Source organism: Haliotis rubra, unplaced genomic scaffold, assembly GCF_003918875.1.
Source record: "Haliotis rubra isolate DU_JTF1 unplaced genomic scaffold, ASM391887v1 Scf684, whole genome shotgun sequence".
NCBI classification, from domain to species: domain Eukaryota; kingdom Metazoa; phylum Mollusca; class Gastropoda; order Lepetellida; family Haliotidae; genus Haliotis; species Haliotis rubra.
In genome coordinates, this window is record NW_025767395.1 from 362,997 (window position 1) to 387,898 (window position 24,902).

Consider the following 24,902-nt stretch of genomic DNA (forward strand, 5'->3'; position numbering starts at 1 on the left):
TAACGGTCATACTTCCCGTCATACATCAAGAATGATTCTTCCATCTTCATTGCTTGCTTCCTTTGTTGCGTTATGCGATGTAGACAGGGTTCCAGTAGCATATAAACAATCGTAGTTTCTTTGAAAAAGTAGACACAAATAGTATTTCCTCCTAATGTCCTCAAACCAGTATCTATGCACTGAAAGGAATAAGGAATATTAACGACGAATCTTTTATGTTTCAAATACTATGTAGACAGGACTCTTTTAGCTTATAAAAAGGATCGATGTTTCATTCAAAAAAGACACACAAAAAAACCCAGAACTTCCTCTATTTCCTCCTTATGTTTTAAAGCCAATATATGCATTAAAACGAACAAGGCATATTAACAGAACATTTCTTTTCATTCAAATACGTCTCTGCGTTTTCATATAAATTATCATACTAATTACATATGTGTTAACTGTGTTTTATATCAGAAGGGGATGCAAACATAGACGACATCGTCCCCATCGTAGCGGTCTACTCCATTATGCTCACTGCTGTGGCAGTTGTGGTGGCAGCTGTTACTGTTCTTGTCTGCAAGGACGTAAAAGGTACGATGAATATATGAATCTTTTTGAATGCAATGTAAGTTACAATCCCTCCTCAGGTCAGAGCTGGTCTTCTACAACCTATTTGCAAGCTCGTCATAACAAGTGAGAAACGCTGGCTGATTATGGCCATCCATGTATACCCCCGTATCCCAATTTCGTAAATCGATGCTCATTATATCAATCACTGGGTTTTCTTGTCAAGTCTTGATTATTTCAGACAATCGTAATATAGCTGGAATATTGCTGCATGCAGCGTTAAACAGCAAACAGGCATGTCTGTAGTTCACCTTCATATGCTGAAATCTTTTTTTTTCCATTATATTTTGTAAACGCCGTTTTGATTCAGTAATTTGGGCAGTCGGGAGCCAAGTGGTTAAGGCGTTCACGCCAAAGACCTAGGTTCGATTCCCCACATGGGTACAATGTGTGAAGCCCTATTTATGGTGTTCTGGTTTTGGTGATATTGATGGACTGTGCTAACTGACTGACTGACTGATTTTGGTTTTACGCCGCTTTTAGCAATATTCCAGCAACATCACGGCGGGGGACACCAGAAATGGGCTTCACACATTGTACCCATGTGGGGATTCGAACCCGGGCCTTTGGCGTGACGAGCCAACGCTTTAACCATTAGGCTACCCCACCGTCCCTGACTGTACTAACAGCGACTCCGTCACTAACTGTTATTCAGTAAATGGAAACGTCCGTTTAGAAATTTACAAGTTTGTCTTTTGCTTTATTTGCAGAAAACCAGGACAGAAGGTACATAAGTTTATTGTTTCAACTTAAGTGCTGGAGCTAGGTATGGTAATAACCAGTTAACAAACCCTCATATATGTGTCCAGTTGCAATCTCCTGTGTTAAACACCATTTACTCAACTAACCCAAGAAAACTAGACCCTAACTGAATAAACGAAGCCCGTATAGATTATCTGTGGAAATGACGGAGAAAGTAGCTATAGCCATTGGATCTATGTAACAAATGTACGATGTGTTAAGAGAGGATTGCAATCTATGATCACTGTCTTTTTTAGGATTTCCAATCCATTTATGATTTCTATTCCACGCTGCATGAAAGCAACATACATACACTTCTGTGCAAGACAACTTTATGTGCAATGTAAGTGTAATGTTGTAATTACAGATGTGGTGAATATCTTACTGTGATGGCAGACAGATTGTCCCGTGACTTCAGTGATGTACCTTGTGCTTCCAACAACGACGGGGATGTCTTACCCCTACATGATTACGAGCGACTCCTGAGGGAACAGTTCCACATCTACACGTCTCTCCACCCTTCAACTTCCTAACTGAGGACCACAGCACAAGGTGAAGCTAAAACTGACGGTACAGTTCCTCATCTACGTCTCTCCACTCTTCATCGTCCCCCACAGAGGACCACAGCACCAGGTGAAGCCTATACTGACGATACTGTTCCTCATCTACACGTCTCTCAACCCTTCATCGTCCCCCACAGAGGACCACAGTACCAGGTGAAGCCTAATCTGACGGTACAGTTCCTCATCTACACGTCTATCCACCCTTCATCGTCACCCACAGAGTACCACAGTACAAGGTGAAGCCTAATCTGACGATACAGTTCCTCATCTACACGTCTCTCCACCCTTCATTCTCCTCTACAGAGGACCACGACACCAGTAGGGCATGAACTGATGGTACAGTTCCTCATCTATACGTCTCTCCACCCTTCATCGTCCCCAACAGACGACCACGGGACCACAGAACGGGGTGCAGCCTCAAGTGAGGCAACAGTTTATGCATACGATATTGTCTTTGTACCTTTCTACAGATGATATTGTGTTTATAGTTTTATGCAGACGATGTTTTCTTTTTCGCTGTAGGCTGACCATATTTTCTTTAAAGATTTATGCTGACGATATTTTCTTTGTCGTTTAATGCAAACGATATTTTCTTTGTCATTTTATGCAGGCAATATTTTCTTTGTCATTTTATGCAGACGGTATTTTCTCTGTCGTTTTATGCAGACAATATTTTCTTTGTTGTTGTAAGCAGACGATATTTGCTTTGTCACTTTATGCAGACGATATTTTCTTTGTCACTTTATGCAGACGATGTTTTCTTTGTCGATTTATGCAGACGATGTTTTCTTTGTCGTTTGACGCAGACGATATTTTCTTTGTCGCGTTATGCAGATGATATCTTCTTTGTCACGTTATGCAGACGATATTTTCTATGTCGCTTTATGCAGACGACATTTTCTTTGTTGCTTTATGCAGATGATGTTTTCTTTGTCACTTTATGCAGATGATATTTTATTTGTCACTTTATGCAGACGATATTTACTTTGTCACTTTATGCAAGTGATATTGTCTTTGTACCTCCAGACGAACAATCCTTACATCCTTACAAGACTGTGTACCTCGCTGGTGTGACAGTGGCTAATATTGATTACTGTTAAACAGACATTTGTAATAGCATGTTAATATAAACATTCTAAAGTGAAAAATAGTGGCTTTACTTTGTATTATATGTTATCTGAGGTTGTGTTATGACATCTTAATAAACTTATTATTATGATTATTTTTTTGTCTTCTTCTTGCATTGATCCTTCCGTAAACCTTACCAGGAACATATGATCGTGTGTTCAAACCCCAAAATGGTTGCATTTTCATTCAGTTGTTCGCCCCACAAGCGTTTGAGTGAGTGAGTTAAAAGTTTACATACGATGGACAATAGTGCAACCATTTCGCGATGAGAATAATTTAGGTATATATTCTGTTCAAGTCCCACTATTCATAAGTCTAATACGATCATGTCAATTGTCAATCCATATACAGTTATAAAACCTATCTATTTATATACACAGTTCAATGAATCTTAGAGATTCAGTCCTATGCCAATAATATCATATTTACTTTTCGCATTATTTGTAAATTAACTTATTGTCTTATTCATTTAATATACACATGAATGTATCGCTCTGTAATCCTGAAATGTAGGCCTATGGCCTCCACTACAAAAGAAATAAAGATTGATGATATTATCATTGCATATTTGTGGACAAAATACAGTAAAACAGTGAGGTACGTATCACAGTTTAGTTTTACCACAACGGCTACCGAATGATTGTTCTGCCCAACATTGTTACTTATGCCACTATCGTGCACGTGCATTTTGACCAGTGTCCAACAACTACGGGCGAAGTTTTCGGACACCTTCGTGTTTACTGGGAGCATGTTATATTTGGGCGAATGTTTTCTGCTTGGGTGTTTATGCAATTGCCTTAAAAGTGGTAACTTTCTATTGCAAGATAGTTTTTTCCTTGAACGGCATTTAGAAGACTGCATGACACGCTGACCATGCGACCTGTGACAAAGGTACTGGAATTGCTGATGTAGGATTTTCCTTCTTTTCCCAATGGTGCTAGTAGTTTGGCAAGATGCTGGGCTGTGTTGTAGCAGACTGAGCCCCTGGAGCATACACGTGTTCTGACTTTAACTGGATCTTTATGTGTGCCCCAGTGTGTACTTCAGTGTGCTATAATCATTGGCTTCGCCTTACTATTCTGACGTTTCTCCAGTTTCGGGTAAATCTTGTATTGAAAGATTAAAGATAATAAAATGGATGTTACTAGTTAGCTACAAAATACATCTGGGGTACTCGATTTGCTGACATTTTCACGGCCAAGTTACAGGCGAATCTATCTCAGCTGTTGAAAGTATATATACTCTCCCCAAAAAGAAATGCATCAAGAAAATACCAATTTCATGTAGCAATGAATTAAAACGTGATTCATTTCACAAAAGGTTTTGCTTTGTTTATGAGTCCTATGGTGTTTATGTTTTGACACATCACAACAAAACGCACCATCCGTAAAATACCCGTATTTAACAGCATGGTTTTCAATTTCGGCGTGTAGTGTCACAGAATACACAATTCACATGCAATGCACATGAAAGTTGGGGATCAGATAGTCTCAATGATGGGTATAAAAGGTTGATCGCTGTCTGTCGATTATTCACTGTATTTGGAATATTGTTGACGAACGCAAAATGACACGTCTAAGTGAAGCCAACCGTCATATCGCCATTGGTTTGCTTGAAGCTGGTCAGTCTCAACGTGCAGTTGCCCGACGCATGAATGTTCACCAAAGCACCATTTCACGGCTCTGGGAGAGGTATCGCCGGCAGAATACGGGAACAGATGCCCCTCGTAGTGGGCGACCTCGAGCGACCACTGCGCTGCAGGATCGCTACATCCGGGTACATCACCTGCGTCATCGAACAGCTACGGCGACCAGTACCGCTCGACAAATACCTGGATTGAGGAAGCTTTCTGCACAGACCGTCAGGAACAGGTTGAGAGAGGCTGGTTTCCGTGCCAGAAGACCTTATTTTGGTCCTGTGCTTCGACAACAACATCGTCGACATCGAGTTCAATGGTGCACCAACGTTCAGGCCTGGACCCTACTGAATTGGCGTAGAATCTGGTTCAGCAATGAATCACGATTCCTATTGGAACGATGCGATGGAAGAATGCGGGTGTACAGACGTCGACGTGTACATTTCGCCGACACTTGCGTTCCCCAGGTGGACAGATTCGGCCAGGGCAGTGTTGTGATGTGAGGAGCGATCACCTGCCGTAGGAGAAGTGAGTTGGTGATGATCAGGGCAACCTGACAGCTCAACGGTACTGTGACAAAATCCTACGCCCACACCTCCTTCCAATCATTGATCGCCAGAGGGAGTTGTTTCAACAGGACAATGCCAGGCCCCACACAGCACGTCACACTAGAGACTTCCTCCAGAACCACAACATCAATGTGCTCCCCTTGCCCTCAAGATCACAGGACTTAAACCTGATCGAACATCTGTGGGATGCCCTGGACAGACGGGTGCGACGCCGTAACCCTCAGCCCCAGACACTTCAGCAACTCGCACAGGCACTACAGGCAGATTGGGCTGCGATTCGGCAACACGAGATTCTGAGACTTATTCGTTCGATGCCGAGGCGATGCCGTGCAGTTCTGGATGCCCACGGTGGTCACACGAGGTATTGACTTCAGCGCCACCACACGTCTCCATGTGACACTCAAACTGACTTTCCTCGAGTTGTTGCCAAAGACGGATAAGTCTGCATTCCCAGTGTGCAATTTCGCTATATTTCATTGACTCATAAAGCCTACAAGATGTTTCAAAATAAACATAAAAATACAGTTGAAATTCCTATATGCGTTTCTTTTTTGGGAGAGTATATAATCTGATTAAGATCCATTTTGATATGGCCACCTTTAGGAATTGTCACACGTCATGCTCTTGATATATTCCTTGTGATACTCATGTTAGTGAATATAAAACATTGAACTCATAATGGAAAGATGTCTGTAATAAGAAGAGAGTAGATAATGAGAATAGTATAAGAGATAAAACTTCAGGATGTCAGTTAATTTAAATACTTGAGATCTGTTGAAGGAATTGTAAAACTAAACAATTATTTGATCTAACGACTGGCTTAAATATGTTGAAAATGCGGTAATCAGTCTACTAATCTGAGAGAGAAAATAACTAGAAACTTGAGTGAAAACAATGCCTGAAAATATGGTGACCATAACAACGCCACTATTGTGAATATTGTCACCAAATTGTCAGTTATTATTTGTTGTGATTGTGTGAGTCGACACTGACGACCACGTCAGTACCTAGTGTAGCCATCCCTCGAACGAAAAACATCTGCCCATGCCCTCCTAAAAGTTGTTCCATGGGGTTCATACCTGGCTGCTTACAGATCCCCCATGTCCGAGAAAATCCTACACTATCCTTCGATTACGACTGAATTCAAATGACATAAACGTCACATAGCACATGTTCAGAACGATAATAATGACGTCACACTGTTAATTAATTTCACTTGGGAAGGAATGATTTACAGTTGCAACGGCATGGTTTTTGAGAAGTTGTTTCATCTTATCTTGTTTACATCATGATTTTTGCCTCGAAAATGCACAAATATGACTGAAACGTTTTTTGTGTGGAGGGTTACACATAGTATGTGTAGTGAGTAGTAAGTCTAATGACGTCACTCATTCATAACGTTGGGTTATGTATCAATGCGCCGATACAATGAGAAAGGACGAAATATGCATCGATTTGATCCCAAAGTGGTAAGATTTTAGGGTGTGTAAGAAACAGATTACTGTACTCGTTGTAAGATAAATGGAGTCTGACAAACACTCGTTTAGTTTCTTTTGAGATCCGGGTTAGAATTGATCTTCAGCAACCCATGCTTGTCGTAAGAGGCGGGATCGGTTGAGATATGTCATCGTATTCAAATTGCGAAGATCGATGCTGCTGATGTTGATCACTGGATTGTCTGATCATTTACAGACTGGAATGGCTGGAATATTGCAAAGGGCGACGTTAAAGAAAGAAAACTTGGTGTGATGTCAATAGTAACGATTACATCTTGATGTGCAGTGCAAAAGAGTAAATACGGGTACATATGAGAGTGATTGAGTAAGTGAGTGAGTGAGTGAATATCTTTTTACGTCGCTGTCCGCCATATGTGAACAATATCATGGCGGGGGATACCAGAAATGGTCTTCACACATTGTACCCATGGAGGGAATCGAACCCGGGTTTTCGGCGTGACGAGCGGACGCTTTAACCACTTGGCTACCACAGAGCAGACAGAACAAGTACGCATGACAACAATGTGTTCAATGTTCGACTGCACAATGATAACGACACTAGTGTTTCAACAAGCAAGGACATGATTCACAGACCCAGCAGTGTCAAGTAAACTCATGACAACATAGTATTCAATATTCAACTGCCCAATAGCAACGACACGGCGAATTCACTACTGTTTCAACAAGCAAGGACAAGGTTCATGTGACAGGGAAATAGTGTCAAGTGAAACTACACGCACATCAACAGCTCAGATCTTTCAGTGTTAACCAGCTGCTGACTATGTTTCTGTTTTACACTGTGACCGGATTACTTCATGTGTGTGGTATGTATCTGTCTTCGAAATTGACATTTTATATAGCCATCCTTGTGACTGTTTTCTTAAGTAATACGGGATATTCTGTCAGTAAGCATACGTAATGATGACTGGTATTTTTTTTGCGTGCAGGGCAGTATATGAACTTATCACGCCAGTTTTTAATATGTTTTTGAAAATAATACAGTTATGTAGCGCCTAGTATCAATCTGTCTAGCTGCTCACTGGACGCTGAATCAAAATCTGATTATTATTACCCTGGATAACCGAAGCTGCCTGTAAGGCACTAGAAGGTTAATAGTCACATGACTTATCTCACCGGGTAACCAGTTTCTGCTGTACCGAGTTTCGGCAATGGTGAACAAACACACTTACCTCAGGTGAGACCACATGTTAGTATATGATATGTTAGTATGTTCAGGGTAGTGTAGACCACATGTTAGTATATGATATGTTAGTATGTTCAGCGTAGTGTAGATCACATGTTAGTATATGATATGTTAGTATGCTCCGCGTAGTGTACATCACATATTAGCATATGATATGTTAATATGTTCAGCGTAGTGTAGATCACATGTTAGTATATGATGTGTTAGTATGTTCAGCGTAGTCTAGATCACATTTTAGTATATGATGTGTTAGTATGTTCATCGTAGTGTAGACCACGTGTTAGTATATGATATATTAGTATGTTCAGCGTAGTGTAGACCACATGTTAGTATATGATATGTTAGTATGTTCAGTGTAGTGTAGATCACGTGTTAGTATATGATATATTAGTATGTTCAGCGTAGTGTAGATCACATGTTAGTATATGATATGTTAGTATGTTCAGTGTAGTGTAGATCACATGTTAGTATATGATATGTTAGTATGTTCAGCGTAGTGTAGATCATATATTAGAATATGATATGTTAGTATGTTCTGCGTAGTATAGACCACATGCTAGTATATGATATGTTAGTATGTTCAGCGTAGTGTATATAATATGTTAGTATATGATGTGTTAGTATGTTCTGCGTAGTGTAGACCACATGTTGGCATATGATATGTTAGTATGTTCTGCGTAGTATAGACCACATGTTAGTATATGATATGTTAGTATGTTCAGCGTAGTGTAGACCATATGTTAGTATATGATATGTTAGTATGTTCAGCGTAGTGTAGACCATATGTTAGTATATGATATGTTAGTATGTTCAGCGTAGTGTAGGTCACATGTTAGTATATGATATGTTAGTATGTTCAGCGTAGTGTAGATCACATGTTAGTATATGATATGTTTGTATATTCAGCGTAGTGTAGACCATATGTTAGTATATGATATGTTAGTATGTTCTGCGTAGTATAGGCCACATGTTAGTGTATGATATGTTTGTATGTTCAGCGTAGTGTAGTTCACATGTTAGTATTTGATATGTTAGTTTGTTCAGCGTAGTGTATATCATATGTTAGTATATGATATGTTAGTATGTTCAGCGTAGTGTAGACCACATGTTGGTATATGATATGTTAGTATGTTCAGCGTAGTGTAGGTCACATGTTAGTATATGATATGTTAGTATATTCAGTGTAGTGTAGATCACATTTTAGTATATGATATGTTAATATGTTCAGCGTAGTGTAGATCACATGTTAGTATATGATGTGTTAGTATGTTCAGCGTAGTCTAGATCACATTTTAGTATATGATGTGTTACTATGTTCATCGTAGTGTAGACCACGTGTTAGTATATGATTGATTAGTATGTTCAGCGTAGTGTAGACCACATGTTAATATATGATATGTTAGTATGTTCAGCGTAGTGTAGATCACATGTTAGTATTTGATATGTTAGTGTGTTCAGCGTAGTGTAGATCATATGTTAGTATATTATATGTTAGTATGTTCTGCGTAGTATAGACCACATGCTAGTATATGATATGTTAGTATGTTCAGCGTAGTGTAGATCACATTTGAGTATATGATGTGTGAGTATGTTCAGCCTAGTGTAGATCATATTTTAGTATATGATATGTTAGTGTGTTCAGCGTAGTGTAGACCACGTGTTAGTATATGATATATTAGTATGTTCAGCGTAGTGTAGACCACATGGTAGTATATGATATGTTAGTATGTTCAGCGTAGTGTAGATCACATGTTAGCATATGATATGTTAGTATGTTCAGCGTAGTGTAGATCACATTTGAGTATATGATGTGTGAGTATGTTCAGCCTAGTGTAGATCATATTTTAGTATATGATATGTTAGTGTGTTCAGCGTAGTGTAGACCACGTGTTAGTATATGATATATTAGTATGTTCAGCGTAGTGTAGACCACATGGTAGTATATGATATGTTAGTATGTTCAGCGTAGTGTAGATCACATGTTAGTATATGATATGTTAGTATGTTCAGCGTAGTGTAGATGATATGTTAGTATATGATATGTTAGTATGTTCAGCGTAGTATAGACCACATGTTAGTATATGATATGTTAGTATGCTCAGCGTAGTGTAGATCATATGTTAGTATATGATATGTTAGTATGTTCTGCGTAGTGTAGACCACGTGTTAGTATATGATATATTAGTATGTTCAGCGTAGTGTAGACCACATGTTAATATATGATATGTTAGTATGTTCAGCGTAGTGTAGATCACATGTTAGTATATGATATGTTAGTGTGTTCAGCGTAGTGTAGATCATATGTTAGTATATGATATGTTAGTATGTTCTACGTAGTATAGACCACATGCTAGTATATGATATGTTAGTATGTTCAGCGTAGTGTAGATCACATGTTAGTATATGATATGTTAGTATGTTCAGCGTAGTGTAGATCACATTTGAGTATATGATGTGTGAGTATGTTCAGCCTAGTGTAGATCATATCTTAGTATATGATATGTTAGTGTGTTCAGCGTAGTGTACACCACGTGTTAGTATATGATATATTAGTATGTTCAGCGTAGTGTAGACCACATGGTAGTATATGATATGTTAGTATGTTCAGCGTAGTGTAGATCACATGTTAGTATATGATATGTTAGTATGTTCAGCGTAGTGTAGATGATATGTTAGTATATGATATGTTAGTATGTTCTGCGTAGTATAGACCACATGTTAGTATATGATATGTTAGTATGTTCAGCGTAGTGTAGATCATATGTTAGTATATGATATGTTAGTATGTTCTGCGTAGTGTAGTCCACATGTTAGTATATGATATGTTAGTATGTTCAGCGTAGTGTAGGTCACATGTTAGTATATGATATGTTAGTATGTTCAGCGTAGTGTAGACCATATGTTAGTATATGATATGTTTGTATGTTCAGCGTAGTGTAGTTCACATGTTAGTATTTGATATGTTAGTATGTTCAGCGTAGTGTATATCATATGTTAGTATATGATATGTTAGTATGTTCAGCGTAGTGTAGACCACATGTTGGTATATGATATGTTAGTATGTTCAGCGTAGTGTAGGTCACATGTTAGGATATGATATGTTAGTATATTCAGTGTAGTGTAGATCACATTTTAGTATATGATATGTTAATATGTTCAGCGTAGTGTAGATCACAAGTTAGTATATGATGTGTTAGTATGTTCAGCGTAGTCTAGATCACATTTTAGTATTTGATGTGTTACTATGTTCATCGTAGTGTAGACCACGTGTTAGTATATGATATATTAGTATGTTCAGCGTAGTGTAGACCACATGTTAGTATATGATATGTTAGTATGTTCAGCGTAGTGTAGATCACATGTTAGTATATGGTATGTTAGTATGTTCAGCGTAGTGTAGATCACATTTGAGTATATGATGTGTGAGTATGTTCAGCCTAGTGTAGATCATATTTTAGTATATGATATGTTAGTGTGTTCAGCGTAGTGTAGACCACGTGTTAGTATATGATATATTAGTATGTTCAGCGTAGTGTAGACCACATGGTAGTATATGATATGTTAGTATGTTCAGCGTAGTGTAGACCACATGTTGGTATATGATATGTTAGTATGTTCAGCGTAGTGTAGGTCACATGTTAGGATATGATATGTTAGTATATTCAGTGTAGTGTAGATCACATTTTAGTATATGATATGTTAATATGTTCAGCGTAGTGTAGATCACATGTTAGTATATGATGTGTTAGTATGTTCAGCGTAGTCTAGATCACATTTTAGTATTTGATGTGTTACTATGTTCATCGTAGTGTAGACCACGTGTTAGTATATGATATATTAGTATGTTCAGCGTAGTGTAGACCACATGTTAGTATATGATATGTTAGTATGTTCAGCGTAGTGTAGATCACATGTTAGTATATGGTATGTTAGTGTGTTCAGCGTAGTGTAGATCATATGTTAGTATATGATATGTTAGTATGTTCTGCGTAGTATAGACCACATGCTAGTATGATGATTTGTTAGTATGTTCAGCGTAGTGTATATCATATGTTAGTATATGATATGTTAGTATGTTCTGCGTAGTGTAGACCACATGTTGGTATATGATATGTTAGTATGTTAAGCGTAGTGTAGGTCACATGTTAGTATATGATATGTTAGTATGTTCAGCGTAGTGTAGATCACATTTGAGTATATGATGTGTGAGTATGTTCAGCCTAGTGTAGATCATATTTTAGTATATGATATGTTAGTGTGTTCAGCGTAGTGTAGACCACGTGTTAGTATATGATATATTAGTATGTTCAGCGTAGTGTAGACCACATGGTAGTATATGATATGTTAGTATGTTCAGCGTAGTGTAGATCACATGATAGTATATGATATGTTAGTATGTTCAGCGTAGTGTAGACCAAATGTTAGTATATGATATGTTAGTATGTTCTGCGTAGTATAGACCACATGTTAGTATATGATATGTTAGTATGTTCAGCGTAGTGTAGATCATATGTTAGTATATGATATGTTAGTATGTTCTGCGTAGTGTAGTCCACATGTTAGTATATGATATGTTAGTATGTTCAGCGTAGTGTAGGTCACATGTTAGTATATGATATGTTAGTATGTTCAGCGTAGTGTAGATCACATGTTAGTATATGATATGTTTGTATATTCAGCGTAGTGTAGACCATATGTTAGTATATGATATGTTAGTATGTTCTGCGTAGTATAGGCCACATGTTAGTATATGATATGTTAGTATGTTCAGCGTAGTGTAGTTCACATGTTAGTATTTGATATGTTAGTACGTTCAGTGTAGTGTAGACCACATGTTAGTATATGATATGTTAGTATGTTCAGCGTAGTGTAGATCACATGTTAGTAATGTGTGTATGATATGTAAATATAGTGCATACATGGATATGAAGCTCTGTGTATGGGATATATACATATCATACACTGTAAACAATCATAATAAACAATAATAAAGTGAAAATATATTAAGAATTCAATCGATCGGGTCAATCGATATCACTTTGTGGACTCCTCTGAAAAGAATGTAATTTACATTTTCCTAAAGGTTTACATTATAAATGCAAAATTGTGTCAGTTTGACAACTCATCCCACAGAAAATACTATAACGCATGTTCATAAAAGTTCTTTCCTCCTTACATGATGTTGTCTCTTTGTTTGGGGCTTATATGTGTGTGGTATGTATCTGTCAACTAGTATTATATTGAGCTGACTTCAATAATGTGCTTGAATAATTCTGTCAACTGTTAACCTTGTTTTAATGACGAATATTTGTTTTGAGTGCAGGTCTTGCCTAAATGACAACTGGATACCCACACACTGTTACACGCGTTGGCGACGATGTTAACATAACCATGAACCCAGCGAATGTCAGCTTCCTATATGACGTATGGGTGAATGGTTCGGTAGCTGTGAGACTGTTACTGGTCCAGCCTAGATCACAACGTGTATGGGTACTCAACAGCAGTCACACCGGCTACACGACCAGGTTCAGATACACCGGGGAGGACTCGCTATCACAGACAGGACAGCTGAGGTTTACCATCTACAATGTTACTGTACAGGACGCTGGTACTTACTACTGTCAAGGAACCAATGGACAGAATGTTACTGGATGTAGACAGGTCCTCGTTGTAACACGTGAGTAGGATATGGGATTAACATAATATTATTTGAAGAATAATGTTTGACTGTCTTAATGCATCCCCAACATAAATAAATAGCTGTTCAATCTTGTATTGCTATTAATAACTTTAGGTGAGGTGAAATGGGGGGGGTTTAGATTATTGTATATATGTGTGAGTGACCTAGCATGCGTGCGTGTTTGTGTGTACGCATGTGTTTGTATCTGTGTGTGTGTGTATGTGTGTGTTGTATGCATGTGTGTGTGTTGTATGCATGTGTGTGTTGTATGTATGTGTGTGTTGTATGTATGTGTGTGTGTTGTATGCATATGTGTGTTGTATGCATATGTGTCTGTTGTATGCATGTGTGTGTATATATGTGTGTGTGTTGTATGCATGTGTATGTTTTGTATGCATGTGTGTATGTTGTATGCATGTGTGTATGTTGTATGCGTGTGTGTGCATGCATGTGGTTGTGTTGTATGCATGTGTATGTGTTGTATGCATATGTGTGTGTTGTATGCATGTGCGTATATGAACTATGCTTGTTCACCGTCAAAGAAGCAGTGTCGCAGTTTAACATGGATGAGTGTATCCGAGTCGATCAGTAGAGGCAGCCAGTAGTTGTGTGGTAACTATCATATTTAATCAACTAAACGGTTAGGAGTATTAGGATCTAACCAACATGGATTCCCTGCTGTAACTGTGGAACACTGACAGTCGAACACTGAGTGAGTGAGGGAATGAGTGATTATTTTAGCAATTTTCCAGCAATATCATGACAGATCATGATAGATAATAATGATGAATAGTATATAAATACAAGTATGAAAACATTTAGTAACATCTTGTTCAATGGCACTCGTGTTAAGGTCTGAGCACATTTGTTATATTTGTTAACAGAGAAGCCAACCACACCTACCATCATCGGACCTGCCTCACCTGTATCAGGTGAGAATGTCACCCTGACATGCTACTCCTTCTCCCGGAGTCTACCCCCGGACCATCCCCCACTGACCATGACCTACATCTGGAGGAGGGACAGGACCCTGGTAGAATCTGGTGATATGTCTCCTACAGGTGGAGATGACCTGACAATAACCCACATCAGCAGAGAGAACCAGGGAGACATCTACAGCTGCCAGGCTGTGGAGGAGGGCCTGAAGTCTAACTGGAGTCACGGATATGTACTGGATGTTCTCTGTGAGTAAGAAGTTACTTTCTTTACGGTATAGGAATCTCGTGTATCTTATCTTTGAAACTGTGCTTCTGAGTGATAGTTTTGTCACAACGTTCTACTGTGAACTACTGTGAACTACTGTGTTCTGTGTAATCAAATCAGAAAAGATGATTGTAAAAGTTTGGATAGGAAATATAGGCAGGTCTGATTTAATGATCCATGAGTTTCAGAGGCTATCGAAAATGCTGATAGTTTCCCGGCAATGTAAGCTCACCTGGATATGTTGTCAAGAGTTGTACATATTATATCTGGGGTTAGGCGTCTGACTTTGTGTGCAAGCTATTAGGTACCTGACTCTGAGGATGTGGGTTCGAATCCCGGATTGGACTCAACCCAAAAGTACTAGAATTTGTACTTTACTAAGAAAGTGTAATCCCAAATATAACATGTTACATGGTCACTTTCTAAATTGTACTGTGTAGTCATCAGAGTTGTACATGTCAACAGAGTGGGTGAGTGAGTTACAACGGTGTTCCAGTTGTAGTGTGTACTATTATGTGAGGAAAGCATCAATTGATATTGGTCTGAGACGTTTACCATTTTGTGAATCCCAAGAACACAGGCCAAGCCAAGCAGCATGTCTTCATTCATCATGTATGTCACACAAGCAAACTGCACTTATATGTAAGAAATAAAATCCGTTCTTAGCTTACCATCTCACATGCATTCCAGATGGACCTGACAAGATACAGTTTGACGGCACAAGTGAAAAGCTGGAGGTAGAAGAAGGGAAACCTGCAGCCGTGAGATGTTCTGCTGACTGTAACCCTGCCTGTACTGTAACCTGGTGGTACACATCCAGACAGACGGCGATTACAGGACAGAGGGAGGCTGTGTTGTCTGTACCAGCTGTAGATGTATCTTTGTCTGGACTGTACACGTGTCACGTCAACAACACACATGGGAGTGCATCACGGAACCTGACGCTGGAGGTCGTCTGTAAGTCAACACTTCAGTAACAGAATCTGTTATATACAACCTATTTTGAGGGATGACGCCTGTTGGGACAGCCCCCTTTTCGTACACCTGATCCTGCTGGAACACCTTCTGGAACACCTGCTAGAACACCTAGAAATTTAAAATAATCAAAGACCCTTTAGATGGCACTCAAAGATTAAAAATAATTATCTATTTGATACCGTAATATTGATGAAGAATTTCATTTTCACTATGATCTGATCGCATTATCGTTCCAATGATTCTTAACTTTCAGATTCTCCAAAAATCCCAAATGTTTCCGTTTATTCGAAAAAATCAATTAGAAACCGAGCCCTACAGAATACAGTGCTCCTGAAACACTATTTTTACGAGGAATATAATTTGACTCTTTTCGTTACATATTTCCGTTTCTTCACCCTGCACAAATCAGAACACTGATGTTACCGACATTGCATGTCTTCCTGTGGAGCTGATGTTGACAATGACGTTGTTGTTGGCGATGTACAGCGTACCTCATCAATCACTTACAAAGCGTGGCACGGCAAGGTTATTTCAGATGAACAACGCAAGTGTCAACCCATTTAATATGTTTTGAATCGGGTTAAAACTTCCCAAAGAGGCTTGATGTTACATGATTATACTCGTATGCTTACTGAACTGAATATTGTTCATATTGAATGTTTCAGCACGTGAAGTTACTGAATCTGGTGTCGTTTCCATCGTCCCCGTGGCTGCTGTCTGTTCCGTCCTGATCGTGGTCATCGCCGTTGTCGTCATCGTTGTTGTTTGTAGAAAACAGAGACATGGAGGTAATATGGTGTGATGTGAGAGTGAATGACGATAACCCGAGAGTCACGTAAAGCTGTCTATCTCAGAAGCACTCCTTTCGCACTTTCGTGCAGCAATTACAAATACTGATCTCACTTAATAGCGTGTTGCGGTTCATATATTAACTGCATGATCATGTTTACATCACGTAATCGATTAGTGTGTTCAGTGTATCGTCACCCGGAAATAGTTGGCTCCATAGAATAGCAAGGCCAATGCTTTCAAATGAACAGTCACACGATGATAGTGCATAAGAAAGATAGACACGTTCTTTTATGTGAGTGAGTATGGTTTTACGCCGCTTTTAGCAATATTTCCGCAATATCACAGCGGGGGACACCAGAAATTGGCTTCACACATTGTACCCAAGTGCGGCATCGAACCCGGGTCTTCGGCGTGACGAGCGGACTCTTTAACCACTAGTCTACCCCACCGTCCCTTCCTATATATATATATATATATATATATACACATGTGCTGAATTATAGATGACAGTGTGGGACAACACTTTGGGTGAGGTAGGCGGGGAGGGCGGGGTTGGATGGTTACTTCAGAATACGTTGTACCCCCACAACTGATATTTACCAATACTGACTAGCAAAAAAAACGCAATTCAAGAAATCAAAACTCACACTGAATCTCGATTCGTCTGAAAAGATGACATCATCCCACCTTCGTTGTCCAGAACAGAACAGAACAGAACTTTTATTACGCTCAGGCTGGGGTACTCGACATAACAGGTACAAATAAATATACAGTTGAGAATACATAGGATGGCGGGATGGTTTACAAGGAAGATTGTACAGTTTTCATGACAGTACTACAAAATATACACAGTTGTTTTAAAACACTAATTCGTTTACAGTTTAACAATTCTTTAAATCTTAAAACATTGGGTTTTCAACATAATGGTTTGGGATATAAGTTTTCCTATGATGTTTGAAGAAAGGACAGAGAAAAATGCAGTGAAATTCATCGCCAACGTCACACGTGTAGCAGAGGTTACACATTCCTTCTTCGAGTGGAATTTACTTCTATATGTAAACGATGGCAGGAAGTTCTAAACAAGAGAAATTTAAGAGCCAAGGAGAAAGTGGTATATGTGAGATATTTTCAAAGACAAGTTCAGATTTGAATAAGCGATACATGGTACCCTTAGAAGAATTCGAAATCTCTGAGCGCCATGTTTGGGTTGCTATATCATCTAAGCCTAAGGTGATAATAGTTTTAATTTCATTGAGAAAGACAGCTGGTTGACTTACCCAGCAGATGCTATAGCCTGTTTCATTAAAAACGGCTTCCACTGATTTGATCTATTTTTGGTTGCTATTGTTTATGCAGGCTTCATTATATAACATTTGGTATACCATTGTTGACAGCTTTTGTTCTTTACCAGATAGGAGTCTAGCCCAGATATATACCATGCGACATTTGTTTTAGGGGTACCGTTCCAAGTTCTCCATATAGCATTATAATGGCGTGCTTCTCTTAACGGGAATGAATTTGCGTAAAAAAATTACATGAACGGATTCTACAGATTTACAGTTTGCAAAACCCCATATTTCGCAGCCGTATATATACACCTATACAAACGTTAAGCAATACTAATATGTTTTTAGATGTGATGTCTTGACTATAACTGTAAAAGATAAATAATACTTCGGTATGTGGCATTTGATGTCCATTTCCACCCTGTTACTCAGCAACACGTTATCTGGCAAGCATTTCACTTTATATTGACATGTTATACATTTTCAAATGATCATTTTGTCCTATTTATACTAATAGATCTTCCCTATGTCATATTTTTCACGTCCATGTGGTGGATTTTGTTTAAATGTAAAGCTGTCCTTGATGGTGTCTATTAGTATTCATTCAGGAAGTAAATGTGCAGGCCTACCATACAAACGGTCAACAAATCATCAAAACTGAACTCATATACACCAAAACAGAACAAAAATCACCAAAAACTGTTAACAATATCCTCTTAAACCGAAACAATAAATCTGTAATGGAAGAAAAATCGTTTGAAATGGAAACAAAACTCGCGTATCATCTACAACAGCCGAGCCGGCAGTTTTGATGATTTGTTGACCGTTTGTATGGTAGGCCTGATGTGGGGAAATTGAATCTGACACCAGCCTTGAAGGAAGAGTTTATAGTGAGTGAATATGAGCAATATCACGACGGGGAACACACGAAATGGGCTTCAGACATTGTACCCATGTGGGGAATCGAACCCGGGCGTTCGGTGTAAAGAGTTTATTATTGAGACAGTATTATTGAGATCATATGCAAAACCTTTCACACCCATAAATAGAGTGAAAATTGAATATCTATGTCATAAGCTTACATGAGAAGTTAGATGTAAATTACTTAAAACTGTGGTGGTATCTACTTGACATGTCCTTTTCTGTGTGTGTTTCAGTCCAACATAGACTCATTTCACTTCTCTTATATAACCGTCAAGATGCATTTGAACAGCCTGAGAAATATGAATCATTTCTCTTTAATAACCGTCAAGACGCTTGAACGGCATTTGAGATATGAATCAATAGTGTGAACACATTGACATATTTGATGGCCTTTAGCTTTCAGTGAGTGAGTGAGGATGTTTACGCCGCTTTTAGCAATATCCCAGTAATATCCCAGCATGAGACACTTTAACCACTAGTCTTACCATCCCAACAAGGACTTCAGGACACCAGTGTTACTTAGCTGACAGTCACATATCGTTTTACAAATTTCCAGTTATTTATGTCTACTTCAAAGGTATGCAAGTATACGAGCAATTCGTTTATCATATATTTTTCATCTAACATTTTGCATCTACACAATTATATCTTTCAGGAAGGGGAGACATTCATAGTCGGTGAGTATCTGCTATCCAGTGGATAAGACAAATGCGTAATTTTAAACTTAGTAGTATCTGCTTTCTTTCAAGGTCATTGGGTAAACAGTTGGCAGTATCTGCTATCCTTCAACGGCTTTTTGGTAAACAGTTGGCAGTATCTGCTATACTTCAAGGCTATTGGGTAAACAGTTGGCAATATGTCCTATCATTCATCCTATACCTTCATATGCTGAAATCTTTTTTTTCCATTTTATTTTGTAAACGCTGTTTTGATTCAGTAATTTGGGCAGTCGGGAGCCAAGTGGTTAAGGCGTTCACGCCAAACACCTAGGTTGGATTCCCCACATGGGTACAATGTGTGAAGCCCTATTTATGGTGTTCTGGTTTTGGTAATGTTGATGGACTGTGCTAACAGCGACTGTTATTCAATAAATGGAAACGTTGACCAGTCTTTCTGTTTAGCAAATTTACAAGTTTGTCTTTTGCTTCATTTGCAGAAAACCAGGACAGAAGGTACATAAGTTTATTGTTTGACCTTAAGTATTGGAGTTAGGTATGGTAATAACCAGTTAACAAACCCTCATATATGTGTCCAGTTGCAATCTCCTGTGTTAAACACCATTTACTCAACTTACCCCAGAGAACTACACCCTAACTGAATAAATGGAGCCCGTAAAGATTATCTGTGGAAATGACGGAGAAACTAGCAATTGGATCGCAAATCTATGATCACTGTTGAGGTCTTGTTTAGGATTTCCAATCAATTAATGATTTCTGTTCCACGCTGCATGAAAGCAAAATACATACACTTCTGTGCAAGACAACTTTATCTGCAATGTAAGTGTGATGTTGTAATTACAGATGTGGTGAATATCTTACTGTGATGGCAGACAGATTGTCCCGTGACTTCAGTGATGTACCTTGTGCATCATACAACGACGGGGATGTCTTAGCCCTACATGATTACGAGCGACTCCTGAGGGAACAGTTCCACATCTACACGTCTCTCAACCCTTCATCCTCCTCCACAGAGGACCACAGCACCAGGTGAAGCCAAAACTGACGGTACAGTTCCTCATCTACACGTCTCTCAACTCTTCATCGTCCTCCATCGAAGACCACAGTACCAGGTGAAGCCTATACTGACGATACTGTTCATCATCTACACGTCTCTCAACCCTTCATCGTCCCCCACAGAAGTCTAATCTGACGTTACAGTTCCTCATCTACACGTCTCTCAACCCTTCATCGTCCCCCACAGAAGTCTAATCTGACGATACTGTTCCTCATCTACACGTCTCTCCACCCTTCATCGTCCCCCACAGAAGTCTAATCTGACGGTACAGTTCCTCATCTACACGTCTCTCCACCCTTCATTCTCCTCTACAGAGGACCACGACACCAGTAGGGCTGATGGTACAGTTCCTCATCTATACGTCTCTCCACCCTTCATCGTCCCCAGCAGACGACCACGGGACCACAGTACGGGCTGCAGCCTCAAGTGAGGCAACAGTTTATGCAGACGATAGTGTCTTTGTACCTTTCTACAGACGATATTGTGTTTATAGTTTTATGCAGACGATGTTTTCTTTTTCGCTGTAGGCTGACAATATTTGCTTTATAGCTTTATGCTGACGATATTTTCTTTGTCGTTTAATGCAAACGATATTTTCTTTGTCGTTTTATGCAGACAATATTTTCTTAGTCGCTTTATGCAGACGATACTTTCTTTGTCGTTTTATGCAGACGATGTTTTCTTTGTCGTTTTATGCAGACTATATTTTCTCTGTCGTTTTATGCAGACGATAGTTTCTTTGTCTTTTAATGCAGACAATATTTTCTTTTTGTCACTTTATGCAGACGATATTTTCTTTGTCGCGTTATGCAGATGATATTTTCTTTGTCACTTTATGCAGACGATATTTTCTTTGTCGCGTTATGCAGACGATACTTTCTTTGTCGTTTTATGCAGACGATGTTTTCTTTGTCGTTTTATGCAGACTATATTTTCTCTGTCGTTTTATGCAGACGATAGTTTCTTTGTCGTTTTATGCAGACGATATTTTCTTTGTTGTTGTATGCAGACGATATTTTCTTTTTCACTTTATGCAGATGATATTTTCTTTGTCACTTTATGCAGATGACATCGTCTTTGTCACTTTATGCAGACGATATTTTCTTTGTCACTTTATGCAGATGATAGTTTGTTTGTCGTTTTATGCAGACGATATTTTATTTGTCGCTTTATGCAGACGATATTTTCTTTGTCGCGTTATGCGGACGATATTTTCTTTGTCACTTTATTCAAGTGATATTGTCTTTGTAGCTCCAGACGAACAATCCTTACATCCTTACAATGTATGCAAGACTGTGTACCTAGCTCGTGTGACAGTGGCTAATATTGATTACAGTTAAACAGACATTTGTAATAGCATGTTTTCATAAACATTCTAAGGTTTCTAAGGTTTTTATCTTAAAGCTAATAGATCTTATGTTAGTGTACAGTTAGTTATGTAGGTGAGTCTAGGTATAGATGAACGGATATTTTGGTATCGATGAAAAAGAGTCGCTTTACTTTGTATTATATGTTATCTGATGTGTTGCGACATCTTAATGAAGTTATTATTATGATTATTTTTCGTCTTCTTCTTGCATTGATCCTTCCTTAAACCTTACCAGGAACATATGATCGTGTGTTCAAACCCCCAAATGCTTGCATTTTCATTCAGTTGTTCGCCCCACAAGCGTTTGAGTGATTGAGTTAAAAGTTTACATCAAATCGACAATAGTGCAGCCATTTCGCGATGAGAATAATTTAGGTATAAATTCTTTTCATGTCCCACTATTGATAAGTCTAATATGGTCATGTCAATTGTCAATCCATATATTGCAAAGAAAACCTATCTATTTATATACACAGTTCAATGAATCTTAGAGATTCAGTCCTATGCCAATAATATCATATTTACTTTTCGCATATTTTGTAAATTAACTTATTGTCTTATTCATTAAATATGCACATGTATGTATCGCTCTGTAATCCTGAAATGTAGGCCTATGACCTCCACTACAAAAGAAATAAAGATTGAAGATATTATAATTGCATATTTGTCGACAAAATACAGTAAAACAGTGAGGTACGTATCACAGTTTAGTTATACCACAACGGCTTCCGCATGATTGTTCTGCCGAACATTGTTACTTATGCCACTATCGTGCACGTGCATTTTGACCAATGTCCAACAATTACTTTTTTCACGTTTTGAAGAATGCACGATTCGGGCGAAGTTTTCGGACAACTTCGTTTTTATTGGGAGCATGTTATATTTGGGCGAATCATTTCTGCTTGGGTGTTTATGCAATTGCATTACAAGTGGTAACTTTCTTTTGCCCGATAGTTTAGTCCTTGAACGGCATTTAGAAGACTGCATTACACGCTGAGCATGCGACCTGTGACAAATGTACTGGAATTGCTTATGTAGGATTTTCCTTCTTTTCCCAAAAGTGCTAGTAGTTTGGCAAGATGCTGGGCTGTGTTGTAGCAGACTGAGCCCCTGGAGCATACACGTGTTCTGACTTTGACTGGATGTTTATGTGTGCCCCAGTGTGTACTTCAGTGTGCTATAATCATTGGCTTCGCCTTACTATTCTGACCTTTGTCCAGTTTCGGGTAAATCTTGTATGGAAAGATTAAAGATAATAAAATGGATGTTACTAGCTCGATACAAAATACATCTGGGGTACTCGATTTGCTGACATTTTCCAAGTTACAGGCGAAACTGTATCTCAGCTGTTGAAAGTATTAATAACCAGACGAATATCCATTTTGATATGGCAACCTTTAGGAATTGTCACACGTCATGCTCTTGATATATTCCTTGTGATACTCATGTTAGTGAATATAAAACATTGAACTCATAATAGAAAGATGTCTGTAATAAAAAAGAGTATATAATGAAAATAGTCTAAGAGATAAAACTTCAGGATGTCAGTTAATTTAAATACTTGAGATCTGTTGAAGGAACTAAAGAATATCTTGAATTCTAAAACTAAACAATTATTTGATCTAACGACTGGCTTAAATATGTTGAAAATCCGGTAATCAGTCTACTAATCTGAGAGAGAAAATAACTTGCGAAAGAATGATTTACAGTTGCAACGTCATGGTTTTTGAGAAGTTCTTTGATCTTATCTTGTTTACATCATGATTATTGCCTCGAAAATGCACAATATGACTGAAACGTTTTTTGTGTGGAGGGTTACACATAGTATGTGTAGTGAGTAGTAAGTCCAGTGACGTCACTCATTCATAACGTTGGGTTATTTATCAATGCGCCGATACAATGAGAAAGAACGAAATATGCATCGATTTGATCCGATAGTTGTGAGTTTTAGGGGTGTTGTAAGAAACAGATTACTGTACTTGTTGTAAGATAAATGGAGTCTGACAAACACTCGTTTTGTTTCTTTTGAGGCCCGGGTTAGAATTGAACTTCAGCAACCCATGTTTGTCGTAAGAGGCGACTAACGGGATCGGTTGACACATGTCATCGTATCTAAATTGCGAAGATCGATGCTGATGATGTTGATCACTGGATTGTCTGGTCATTTACACACTGGAATAGCTGGAATATTGCAAAGGGCGACGTTAAAGAAAGAAAATTTGTTGTTATCTCAATAGTTACGTTTACGGCTTGATGTGCAGTGCAAAAGAGTAAATACGGGTACATATGAGAGTGATTGAGTGAGTGAGTGAATATCGTTTTGACGTCGTTTTCGTCATATTTCAGCAATATTATGGCGGGGGATACCAGAAATGGTCTTCACACATTGTACCCATGGAGGGAATCGAACCCGGGTCTTCGGCGTAAAGAGTGGACGCTTTAACCACTTGGCTACCACAGAGCAGACAGACCCAGCACGCATGACAACATAGTGTTCAATGTTCGACTGCCCAATGATAACGTCACTAGTGTTTCAACAAGCAGGGACATGATTCACAGAGTAGACAGACCCAGCAGTGCCAAGTAAACTCATGACAACATAGTATTCAATATTCAACTGTCCAATAGTAAGGACACGGCGTATTCACTACTGTTTCAACAAGCAAGGACATGGTTCATGTGACAGGGATATAGTGTCAAGTGAAACTACACGAACAGCAACAGCTCAGATCCGTCAGTGTTAACCAGCTGCTGACTATGTTCCTGTTTTACATTGGAACCGGATTCCTTCAAGTGTGTGGTATGTATCTGTCTTCGAAATTGACATTTTATATAGCCATCCTTGTGACTGTTTTCTCAAGTAATACGGGATATTCTGTCAGTAAGCATACGTAATGATAACTGGTACTTTTTTGTGTGCAGGTCAGTATGAACTTATCACGCCAGGTTTTAATAAGTTTGTTTTTTAAAGAAAATTATACAGTTAT

The 24,902-nt window shown here is 38.6% G+C and overlaps 1 long non-coding RNA gene across 1 annotated transcript; it reads left to right on the forward strand.

The window, feature by feature from the left end:
- Window positions 1-545: 545 nt before the first annotated feature.
- LOC124258148 lies at window positions 546-20,607 on the forward strand. The gene is made up of 4 exons (XR_006893515.1): window positions 546-576; window positions 1,323-1,338; window positions 1,721-2,069; window positions 20,519-20,607. It is a non-coding gene; the product is annotated as an uncharacterized LOC124258148 (long non-coding RNA).
- Window positions 20,608-24,902: the final 4,295 nt, after the last annotated feature.